Below are 13,111 nucleotides of genomic sequence, written 5' to 3' on the forward strand. Positions count from 1 at the left end.
CAACGCTACGCTCTGTTAACAGCCAACTGCCAAACACTACAATAAAAACTCCAACAATGCCACCCAGCCCCAGACTGCACATAGCACAGTCCATGATTTCATACAGAGCGCTAGGTGGCGGTGGCGTTACCAATATAAGAACCTAAACAGCCTACTTACAAGGTCACAAACACCATTAATGTGGGACGTAAAGCGGACGTATCCGTTAGAGAAGTGCAGCGACCTTTGGCGTTAATAGGCTCCGGGAGCAGACGACCGGCGTGAGTGCCTTTGCTAAGAGCACGACTTCGCCTGCAGCGCCTCTCCTGTGCTTGTCACTGTATCAGTTGGATCCTAGACGATTGGAAAACCATGGCCTGGACAGATGAGTCCCGATTTCTGTTGGTCGTGGGGTTTGAGTGTTGTGGAGACTCAGGAAGCCATAGATCCAATTTGTCAAGAAGGTGCTGTACAAGCTGATGGTGGCTCCGTAATGGTAGGAGCTGTGTTTACATGGAATAGACTGGGTCCTCTGGTCCAATTGAATCGGTTTGACTGGAAAGTTATATTCGGCTACATGGAGCCATTTATAGACTTCAAGTACCCAAACGAAGATGGACTTTCTCGGATGACAGTGGGCTATGTCAAACCAACTTGCACAATTCGAGTGAATGACTTCGTCACCCAAGCAGACCACATGAATCTCGTCAAAAATTTATGGGACACAAAATTTTGTACCGGCAACACCTTCGAAATTCTGGACAGCTGTAAGGGCAGCATTGCTTATTATTTCTGCAGGGGGCTTCCAATGACTTCTTGAGTCCTCGCCACATCGACTTCCTGGACAAAAGTAGATCCGACACCATACTAGAAGGTACCCTACGACGTTTTTTCACTTCAGTGTATGACTTACCTTAGAAAGTAGCAGGTATAAAATACAGTCAGTGAAACATTATCTACAACTTGTCCAAAATCAGTGCCAAAGACATGCACAGAAGCAGTAGTTGAAAAAAGATTGAGTCTCGGCTGTATCACTTCGCCAGCGTAACTGAACATGTACATCAAGCAAGCAATAGGAGAAAACTAGGAGGAATTTGGTAAAAGGTATTTAAGTTGAGGGATGAAAAATAAAAACCTGAAGGTTTATCGGTAACATTGTAGTTCTGGCACAAATGGTAAAGGACGTGATGATCAGTTGAAGAAGATGGAGAGTGTCTTGAAAAGGAATAATGATAAGAATACCAACAAAAGTAAAACAACGCTAGTAAATAGCCGAATTGCATCAGGTGACACAGAGAAATAGATCAGAGTGTGATTCAGTAAAAGCAGTATACGAATTTTTTGCTATAGGTAACAATAACAAACAGCAACACAAGTAGAGACGACTGAAGATGCAGACTGGCAGTAGAAAGAGCTTCGTTTCTAAAAGGGAGAATTTTGTTAAAATAGAAAACAAATTTCAGTGTTGGGAAGTATTTTCTCAAGGAATCTGTATGTTGAATAAATGAAAGAATCATCTTAACTGGCTGCCCCCGTTTACCTGTCAGAAAATGAAGGAATTCTCTTCATATTTTCACGCCGTAATAATTGTTCCATAAAATTTCGGGCGTGCAGCCACATAAATTTCGCTTTTTCTAATATTTCATCTGTACACCGTCCAGCCATCTTCAGACTGAGCCGAGGTGACTGGCGCTCCAGCTCTTGCTCCGTCCTTTTAAAGCCGTGGACCGCCCCGCTGTGCATGCGGCCACAGATACTCAATCAGGCGACAGGGACGTTGCTCGGCGGCAAAGAGGTATAACATATGCACGAAAGTAGACCTACGGCTGCGCAGTCGACCCACACGGTGATATCGATGTACCACTGCGAGTTGCACCTTTGCAATGTCTTTGTAAGTTTATTAGAGAAAGTGCCGGATTCCATGATATGTCGAAACTGAAGCTGCTATCTCCGTTAATTAAATTTGTCGCCAAGCGAATTTCGTTTGCTCCATTCACTACTGAGATATAAGAGGTTAGTTCGAGGCTAAAATTTCGACGTTATCGTTCACAATAGAGTACCCAATGACAATACGGAGGCAGACACTGGGCACTGAATCTAGCGCGCAGCCATAGATCTAATTTCATGCATATGTTATACCTCTTTGCCACCGATCAACGTCCCTAGAGCCTTGTGTATCTGTGGCAGCATGCAAAGTGGTACGGTTCGCGGGTTTAAAAGGGCAGGCCAAATGCTGGAGCGTCAGTCACCTCTGCTCACTCTGAAGATGCTTGGACGATGTACAGCCGAAATATTAGACGTGAAATTTATGCGGCTGCACGCCCGAAAATTTATGGAACAAACGAATTTTCACCTGCTACTCTTCTGTCTGCTGAGCGTGGAGACATCAGATCTGTTCGCTTATTCGAAGTGTTTTCACTGCAATAATTAAAAATGTGAACATTGGAAGGGATAGAGTGGAAACTACAGACCAGTAACAGGCAGTAATGTTAAATGAGTGAAAATACACTGAAGCGCCAAGGAAAGGCATGCGTATTCAAATACAGAGATATGTAAACAGGCTGAATACGGCGCTGCGGTCGGCAACGTCTATATAAGGCAACAAGTGTCTGGCGCAGTTGTTAGATAGGTTACTGCTGCTACAAGGGCAGGTTATCAAGATGTGAGTTTGAATGCGGTGTTAGAGTCAGCGCACGAACGATGGGACACAGCATCTCCGAGGTAGCAATGAAGTGGGGATTTTCAAGCACAACCATTTCACGAATGTGATTTGAATATCAGGAATCTGGTGAAACATCAAATCTCCGACATGGCTGCGGCCGAAAAAAGAACCTGCAAGAACGAGACCAACAACAACTGAAAAGAATCGTTCAACGTGATGGAAGTAGAACTCTTCCGCAAATTGCTGCAGATTTCAAAGCTGGACCATCACAAAGTGTCAGCGTGGGGATCATTCAACGAAACATCACCGATACAGAATTTCGGAGCCGGAGGCCCATTCGTGTACCCTTGATGACTGCTCGACACAAAGCTTTATGCCCCGACTGGGCCCGTCAAAACCGGAATTGGACAGTTGATTACTGTAAACATGTTACCTGGTCGGACGCGTTTCGTTTCAAACTGTATCGACCGGGTGGACGTGTACGGTTATGCAGAGAAGCTCATGAAACCATGGACCCTGCATGTCAGCAGAGGACTGTTCAAGCTCGTGGAGGCTCTGTAACGGTGTAACGGTGTGGGGCGTGCGCAATTGGAGTGATAGGGGACCCGTGATACGTCTAGATACGACTCTGATAGGTGACACATACGTAAGCATCCTTTCTGATGGCCTTCATCCATTCATGGTCATTGTGAAATTCGAGCAGAACAATGCGACATCCCGCACATCCAGAATTACTACAGAGTGGCTCCAGAAATACTCTTCTGAGTTCGAAAACTTCCGCTGGCCATCAAAATTCCCAGATATTAACACCATTGTCCATATCTGGCATGCCTTGCAAAGTGCTGTTCAGAATATATATCCACACCCTCGTACTCTTACGGATTTATGGACAGCCTGCAGGATTCATGGTGTCAGTTCCATCCAGCACAATAGTCGGATCCATGCCACTTTTCGTTGCGGCACTTATGTATGTTCGCATGTGCCCTACACGATGTTAGGCAGGTGTACCAGTTTCCTTAGCTCTTCAATTTATATGCAAGGTAGGTTATTACAGAACTGGAACATAATTAACACACAACTCTGTATTACTTGATACCTGTCTTGCTGTAGGATAAGAAAGATTAATGGATAACTTTAAGAAACAAACGATAACTCGTCCAGTCTCTAGAGAGCGCTATTTGAATAATTTAGATGAACTCTTTGGGCTAAAAACTAGACATAAATGGTTAGCCATAGGAGTTACTGATACGGACGCAAACATAGGGGTAGCGTGAAGGTGCTTACCACAGCACTATTAGGGAAACCATGGTATTGGCTACTTGCGGGACATCCAGCTTATTCGTATAATAAAAAGGACCGAGTTAGCTATGAGCGTTCTATCGCAAATAATCCTAGGTAAAGCTAACCGCCATTCCAGAAGGCTGCTTCCAAGGCGATGGAAGCCAACTCATGTGCAATGACAATGCGATAACTCCCGCAGAACTGTCACTGACGAAGTCATACCCTCTAAGAACTGCTACCGGGTGGGGTTCAGATCTTATCTTTTCGGAGTTTTGTTGATTTGTACGCAGCGCAGCGGAGAGCCTACTCCGAGTGAAACACAACAGTGTTTCTGCAGCACAAAGTATCCGTCCTGGACCCAAAATTTTCGATATCTTGTACTTTTTCTAATTTAGTGGATTGGTGAAATTTAAAAGTGATCCACCCCCCCCCCTCCCCCCATTCCTCTACTAAAATATTGCTTCCGTTTCCTGGGAATAACGGATATTAATGTGTGAACTGACTTTTTAATGTTGCAGACTTTCTAATTAATCAGACAACGAGTCACTGGTTACTATTTTTGAAATCATGATTAAGCATGCAGTATGAATCTGCGATTGAAGACATGATTATTATGTAATTAAGCTTCGTTCCTTAATGTGAGATCGGACTGAACAGCTGCTGAGGCTTCTTCATGTGCTACATACATCTCAGGAAAGCCTCAAAGGCACAACCGCCCCTACAAGGATTGTGATTCGCTAGAGACCCACACCTACAGGAAACAGAATTCACTCCTAAATATCAGATACGTGTCAACAACAATTACTGAAATGCATAAATAAAACATATAAAAAATTCCAGATCCCTTCACAAAATTAAAGTAAATGTTGTTTTCTACGAGACTACCTCAATACACTTTTTTTTTTAGAAACCTACATTACTTATTCTTTCGGAACTATGTTCCATTGCCTAGATTATGCTACAGTAACATATTTTTTTTTTTATACGACAAGAAAAATTTTGGGTCGCTACTGTGGGAGTCAGCTGACACAAACAATGAAGAAGAGAAGTTGCAGTGGCCTGTAACAGAAATCCAAAATGATATGTACATAAAAGTTGTAGATTAACAGAACAATTTAGTTCTTGATTGCTGTTCTTCCTGTGCCTCCTACATAAAAGTAATTTACAAGCTGCTACTATTTGTAAAACACAGGCTAAATATTATCTTCCTACTACTCAGTATTGATGCTTTCTAAGCCTGCGACCGAACTGCGGCCGACTAGCGATAGGCAGCTGGTTACATCATCGTAGACAGGGAGCCCCGAACTCTTGTCTTCCTGGAGGTGCGGCGCTCCCTGCTCTTTCTGTTGGCGCGTGGGTCAGCGCCTTCTTGATGTTTCTTGGCGCTGCGCTGGTCGGCATGCAGTCGATGCTTTAGGACTGCACATTAAACATTTGAATGAAACCTAAGAAATGGTATTTAATTTTAATTTGCTAAGAACTGTCATACTCAAGGGAACTCTGAAATGCAGTCAGATGAATGGCACACGCACCTGGTGTCATTACTTAATTCAGTTACATCACGATAGACGTCTTGCAGCATCGCAAGTTGTGTCCGAGCGAACTTTTGTCTTAGGATAGCTTGCTGCATGTAACATCGGGGGCTGACATCTAGCGGCCTAACCGAGAGACACACGAGCGTATGTCACTGCCTGCCGTGGGAAAGCTATTCAAGGTCTCTACTGGGCGCGTACATTCACCACCTATAAGAACCTAAATAAATGGTATTAAGTATTTTTCAATCATTTTCGAAATCGGTACGCTACCTTTTGTTACTCAGGAGGAGATTGTATAAAAATTTCAACAATTGGAGCTATCATAGTTTAGGAAGTAAAAAAATTACTTAAACGTAAAAAACCGACACATAGGGAACTAAATTCAGTTAGGAAGTATGACAGCTTAACTTTTGGTATATTTGGAAAACATAAACCGAAATATCAGAGTGCAGAAATAATTAACTGAGATTTTCATATTAAAACTTCAATTATTTTTCGTTTTCATATTATAAAGATCAAACAAAAGTATTATTTGTGTCTAATATTTTTATGTGAGCCTGTGAGTAAATGAGAGTGTGTATGTGGGACGTTCGTCAAATTCTAATGTTGCATTATAGACCGTCTTACGTTACACAAGCCTGTAGTGGGAAAATGATCCTTGAGGATTTACCCACTTTGCTGATGACGTATGTCTAGGTATGATTGCTATTGTAACAGAGCAAACCAGAAAGTCAGCTGGAGTAAAATTTTTCTCTAAAGTATATTTCCAGAATTACTGTCTTTTCGTTTTTGTTAATTAAACATTACTTTAATATTTGCATATCAGTTTGACGCAAATGCGTCTGTGTATAAGGATAGGTGCAGAGCAGTTTTGGCGCGAGTATGATCACGAGCGATCATTCTTATTGGCTGCGAGTATGGTCAGCCAATCAGAATTGGGACGGTTCCCATTCATTACCTGATAGTTATACTGGGAGTGAGGCTGAAGAGAGAGTCGCTCGCTAGCTTTAAACGCGAACGGTCATGTTACGAGTGCCAGTCAAAATAATGTGTAGGATGAAGAATTACTTAGTGTTCGAGTTATTGGTGAGCTACGTCGATAACAGTTGTGATTGAGGACTACTTGGCAAAATTTCAGAGGTTTTGACTAAATCTGTTGGCCTTCATAGTATCCGCATGGCATGTTTCAGTATTCAATCACTGAGAATTTTTGGCGAGCAGTTTCTGTTTTAGAAATCCACAAGAAGGAGCGAATGTAATAAATCATATTAGTGGTGGAATTAATGGCTGTGAAAATGTGGTTTTATTTGGGTCGGGTTAGGACAGATTTCTGGCTGCTGGGCGTGTGAAATGTGTGTATGAATAAAGAACTATACGTTAATAGTCAATAGTTTAAATGTGGACTGAATAGTACCTTTTCTTTGGCTATCAAGGACAAAATAAACATTTTATGTGGAAATTTCGGTCATTATTTTCCAGAAGTCATTCCATTTTCTCACGGCCCGACAAATACTGTTTTTCTACAGGAATTTCTTTGATAACTAGAGTCTCGCGGCCTTGATAATTGTAGATAAGAGGTGATGTTTTTCATTAACGCTGCTTTCACACCATCTTGTAAATATCTACGTTGCCGAATAAAGGGACACTGAGCAGACGCCGTTCTGAGGTAGGTCGACTTCAAATTTGAACAGTATGACGAAGATGAGACCCATAGCCGCCACGCCGTAGTCTATAGGCAGTCAAAGATAGTGAGACTAATGACACTAAGGTAAACTGATGCGGATTTAACCCTTTCTTTCTCAGCATAGCTACTGCCACTTTTAGCACACACACACACACACACACACACTCGCATACAAACACACAGTATCTGGAAGGGTGGACAGAAGTGGCCAGCTACTTGTGCTGACTGAGTGGAGGGGGAAAAAAAGAAAAAAAGACAAGAACTAGTTTACCAGCAGAACTGCTTAGATTGCACCCAGCGACTTCTTGCGTCAGAGTAACAGTACAGACAAAACAAAACTTGATTAAAGATGTACAGAAACAGCTGTCTTGATCTCGGTCGACCTGTTTCTGGCTGCTGCCCTGGGCTGCACTGGTGTCGGCCTGGGATCCGTGATGCGGATGCACCTTCTGATTCACGCGTCCCAACTGGCCGACACCTACCTGACGGTGCTGGGAGAACAGAGATGCGGTTACGAAACTATGGACAGTAGGCAAAAGAGGACACTGGCTGCACGACTGTTCCCTTGCGCCTTAAATACAGGTTTGAGGTGTTTCTTACTGCTGAAAGTACATCTCAGCCAGCACGGGACGCCTCGCCTTTTGGGACTGTTGCTGGACTGTTATAATTGCAAGTAAATGTAACTCTGTCTTCAGCTCAGGAGCGTGGGACAGCGGCTGGTGAATAAAATGTGATAATAGTGTACCAACAGTCATTTACAATTGACTCTTCGCCCTAGAAGTCAAAAACAACAGATGAAATGGTGATTTCCTCTTTACTAAGTGACAACTGAACAAAGGGAAACATAGTTAGGAACTGGACGAATAACCCCATATATTTTTTGAGTATGTCAGTCAATTCAATCGAGTAACAGTTATCTTTAGCGAAAGCTGACAGTTATAAAATATATACAATGATAGGTATTGTTCTTCCCGATTGTTCACGCACCTAACATTGGATCTTCGACTGAAATGAAATCCCACCTCCTGCTATAGACCAGAGTGCCATTGCGATTAAATGTAATACGCTGTACCGACAGCGATTATTTTGATATTGTTTGATTAGGCAACAGGTTTCAACTTCCAATCACATCATTTTAATAGCTCTTGTGTATCTGACACCAAGCATAAGGCAAGGCGCCAATATTCGTGTCTCGTTCCGCAGATATTCGAACTTCATGAGCATGTGTGTCCTTCATATGTGTAATAACAACTGTCCAATGAACAGGCCACATTTTTGCGACAGGTCTGAAGATGACGAAGTTCCCGTTAGAAATTATTGAGCTATCTTGATCGACCTGTTACGGTTTCTCCACTGACAGCACGATGTTCCCGCCTCCTTTTATCCTGGCGGGTCTGTTTCTCGTAACAGCTTGTTGTTAGTTCTGTAATACATTGAGATGTACGGTGACTATTGACTAGATTGTGTGTATTCAGTATATGTGCTTCACTTTTAGGTATTAGGGCAGTACCTTCCTAAAATAGTAGGCAGTAAATGGGACTTTGGTTCACTTTCGATCCAAAAAATTTTTCTTTCAAAATCGTCATAGCTTTTTCGATGGAAATGTTAAACAAATACTATGATAAATGATAAACAGTAACCTCGTCCAACTCTTTTCAAGACTTACGGAGAAGATCACGCAAAAGCGTACCAAAATAACCATAATCAGCACCTAGCTCTGTAAAGGTGAAAACTTCTGAGACTGATAATGGAAAACTGTGTTTTTAGATAAACCTAATCATTTTTCGAGTGTAATGACTTTTCCCTTATACTTTTGTTTCAATGTTCCACCTCTCAGCTGCCGAGATTGATTGTGAGGGACAACCTAACAAAAGAAACTGAGTAAATGACGTTACAACGTACTCAGCAGCCACATGAACAGGTGTACCGGAAGACTATAGTATTCGGAGAAGTCTGAAAGAATCCTTTATCGAAAAGCGTATATCAAACATTGTTCCCCAGTAATACGATAGTTCCCAGGTTTGAAAGCAAGATGTCGCTCATGACACGGCAATAATTACAGATGCACGTAAATCTCGTATCTCTTACAAATTTTTATTATGTCTCACCTTGCAATCTTTTCTCTGGTTCTTTCTCAGAAGTAAGTACATTTTACATCTCCTAGCAAAAGACTGAAACGATAGAATGACGAATCGCAGCAGTAGTCTTTCAGAGCAATCGCATGTCTTTGGGTATTGCCTTTACAGCTAGCAGCAAGAATAAGTGTGATGCCCCCTCCTCGATCGTAAGCAGTCGGAAAATCTGAGCCATAAAATGTAATTAATCCAATTAGAGAAGCTATTCTGATGGAGGAAATTGACGTAGTCTCGCTAATAAAGAAAGAGGGCGCCATTTCGTGCAGCTTTTGAGTGGCAAAATTACGACCGCAAGAGATTTGATCTGCGGACGCATAAAGCAAATTAGTCCTCGTAATTACAGTGCTTGGAAGCCACGGTTTTAATTTGGATCGTCGAGTAAACTGCTTCAGACAGTGAAGCAAAAGATGGCGCTAGATACATAGGATATTTGTAAACAAATTTAAATAAGCTGTTTTTCCTTCCAAGTACTGAAGCGAAGGACTCATAAGCTGTGCAAAAAAATTGCTATGGACTACTTTTAACTAACTTACTGGAGTTTACTCAAAATGAATTCCAGAACAGCGTCTGACCGACTGAATGGAAAAGATCTGCAAGGAAGCATTGCAAATGGTACTACAGTAGTATCAGAGACGTTCAACTACACAACGGATCTAGCTACGCTTCGACATTTCAGTGGTCAACGACCGACGATGGCAATGCCGCTTCCCGTAGCTTGTTAAGAGAAATGATAACAGAGAGTTAGCTACAAAACGTGGCTCTTAGCACTATGGGATTTAACATCTGAGGTAATCAGTCTACTAGAACTTAGAACTACTTAACTAACCTAAGGACATCACACATATCCATGTCCGAGGCGGGATTCGAACCTGCAACCGTAGCGGTCCCGCGGTTCCAGATGAAGCGCCTAGAACCGCTCGGCCACTCTGCCCGGCTTCAAAACGTGGATGGATACAGTATCATCCTTGTTGTACGAGAGAGTTCATAGCTTTTTGATTCCCAATTGATTTGGTTTGATGCAGTTAATATTGGATGTGAGACGCATAGGTTATGTGACGCACATTATTACAGTCAGAACCAATGCGTAGCAGAAAATAGTTTACTGATGCAGGCGAACCTGTTAAAACCACTCCTTTAACACTTTCTGTTATAAGGCACATCTGTGGTGTTCATCTCTGTGCTTCCACTTGCGTTAATGTACTAAATTTAACCATAGCTGTCCGTCCTAAACACAATTTCGGACGATGTGCAAGACAATATAAAACTCAATCACTTAACATTTTGCACACAGCCTTGGAACGTTGATGATACAGATAGCTTATGACCTAAATATTTGGAAACTATTACCTTGATGATATGACAGATTGACAGCTTGTAGGTTGCTTTTATTTCAACGTTTCTTGATTTTGGTGTTTTCATCCAAGAGCGTTTTATTAAATTCCTTAAGTCCTGCACAGTGTTTCGCTCTATGGAAAAAAACGTGAAATGAACTACGAGTAATATTTCGTTCCATCGGCATGGTGGCTTTACAAATACTAAATTCAGTTTACACAGTTTTGGAGAACAAGTCATGGAAATTTACGCTGGAACTAAGGAATGATGTCATCGATCAAAAAGAATGGTCTTCTGTTGAACACCATTTATTTATTTATAAATATGATAAATTTATTATGATTGCAGATATACACTTACAAAATTTATGAAATACAAATTAAATCTACGAGGGCGTACTTAAAAATAACGCGTTCGTACAACTTTTAATGTGAAAACTCTTTAATTTTTGTATGAAAAACGTATTTTATTAACATTCTACGCCGTTCTTCTTCATGTCTACATATTTATTTCTCTACATAGTCACTCTGGCGAATAACTTACTTTTCCTTATGAGAGACCAGTTTGTTGATACCGTCACTGTAGAGTGTTTGATCTTGTTGACGAAGCCGCAACCTCACCTCTGCTTCCACCTCTTCATACTATCAAAGAGATTTAGGTTTTCTGTAATATATGTAAATCGCTCCATGTACATACCAGGAAGATTCCTTTGAAAGGACACAGGCAGCACATTTCCTTCCCTATTCTTGAACCATTTCCAGCTTGCGCTTCGCCCCGAATGACCTCGATGCGATGGATGCTAAACCCCAATATTCCTTTCTTACTAGCACCGAAATGGAAAAAGAGAAAGCAGATATCATATACAAGTATACAAAAAGTGTCATCTGCACCGTATAATGAAATGTAAGACGCTTCGTATCTGTAAATTTGTAGATAAGGTTGTAAAGAAATTTTATGAAAATTTTGAACCGCCATAATGGTAAAATTAGAAGACTAATTGCATATCATCTAAATAAGTTACATTTTCCATGATATTCTGCAGCCTAAATGTCGTTTCAGTATCATCACAGGATTTAGCAAAAATCTTAAAATGTAAATTCGTATATTGCATAAGGACAAGAGATTATGTGTAAAAACGGATGTCATTATGTCTGTTGAATATAGTATACGCAACTTAAGGAATTCTCTGCTCCATATCAAATGTGCACTAAAATTCACTGAAGAAAACTTAACTTAATTCTGTGTTGGGTTGTACAGAAAGAACTGTAAATACAATAGTTTGAAGTTGGTTTCTTACACTTTTACCAGACTAAATGTTGCAACTATAACCGTCTCATTAATAATGGGAATTTCATACAGATTAGTTGAATTGTAATGTTAGATATTATATAATACCTATTAATAGTTGAAAATAGTAATTTTGTTTCAGCTGTAAATGTGAAGAATGTCGACTCTGCATAGCATACAGCGTAAAGACATCGATTCGGACTTACCCCACCTGTCATGTGAGTTTGAAAACGGGATATTAGGACTTAACGATCTGCTGCCACGAACAGTGGGACGCATTCGGGTTAGGGATGAACAGGGATGGAAATCAACCGTGTACTTTTCTTGTATATCTTTTTGTAGCAGTTGTTAGTTTTTAGCGTACAGCGTTATTTTGGGTGCTCGCATATAAGGTTACTCCGGCTGGTATTGAGATACGTTCTGGATTGGTCCCCCTCTTGTCTTTCACCTGTGCCAAATTACATTATTGTTTCAGAATACGGCATCTGCTGAGAATAATTTTTATCATTAATATTTTGAACTGTGCCAGTTTCATATATTTTTTCCTTGTACGAAGCACTATTTATTTCTTGATGTTAATTGTCAAGGATGTGGTTTAATATTTCGTGTTATAATATTTGATTGTCAATAAAGGTTATTTCAAATCGCACAAACCCCTGCCCGAACCCCACTTTACACAAAACCTGCGCTGCAAGGACAACCACCAAGTTGAACTGAGGAGAAACATCGACGCAATGGAGAGGCGTGCAGCTGGAGTTGATGCCGGTATGCTCAATCAACATGCGAGTGTTAAGGAAATACTACGTGAAATGGAAGCCCTGGAAGGAAGAAGACGTTTCTTTCAAGAAACACTATCGAGAAAGTTAGCTCGGATTTACGACAGACGGCAGACAAGTTCTACTATGACGAGCGAATATCTCGTGCTAAGACTGCGAAGGCAACGTAAAAGAAAAGCCTGATGCTGAAGTATATAGACAGTTATTGGACCCATCTCCATTTGCGAGTAGAAGAAGACAGAGAATATCTAGCCATGGTAGGTGGTACCGTCCGCCATGATCCTTGTGGTGGCTTGCGGAGTGTCTATGTAGATACAGATACTGAACTACTCTGCGCCCCCGACACTCGTTGGGTAGGGAAATTGCAGCTCCTGAGGGAGTCTTGAGCTTCCAGATATTTCATTATCTGGCAGGCACAATACAATTCCGAGGTAAAGTAC

The sequence above is a fragment of the Schistocerca gregaria genome, chromosome 4 (assembly GCF_023897955.1).
Source record: "Schistocerca gregaria isolate iqSchGreg1 chromosome 4, iqSchGreg1.2, whole genome shotgun sequence".
Taxonomy (NCBI): Eukaryota; Metazoa; Arthropoda; class Insecta; order Orthoptera; family Acrididae; genus Schistocerca; species Schistocerca gregaria.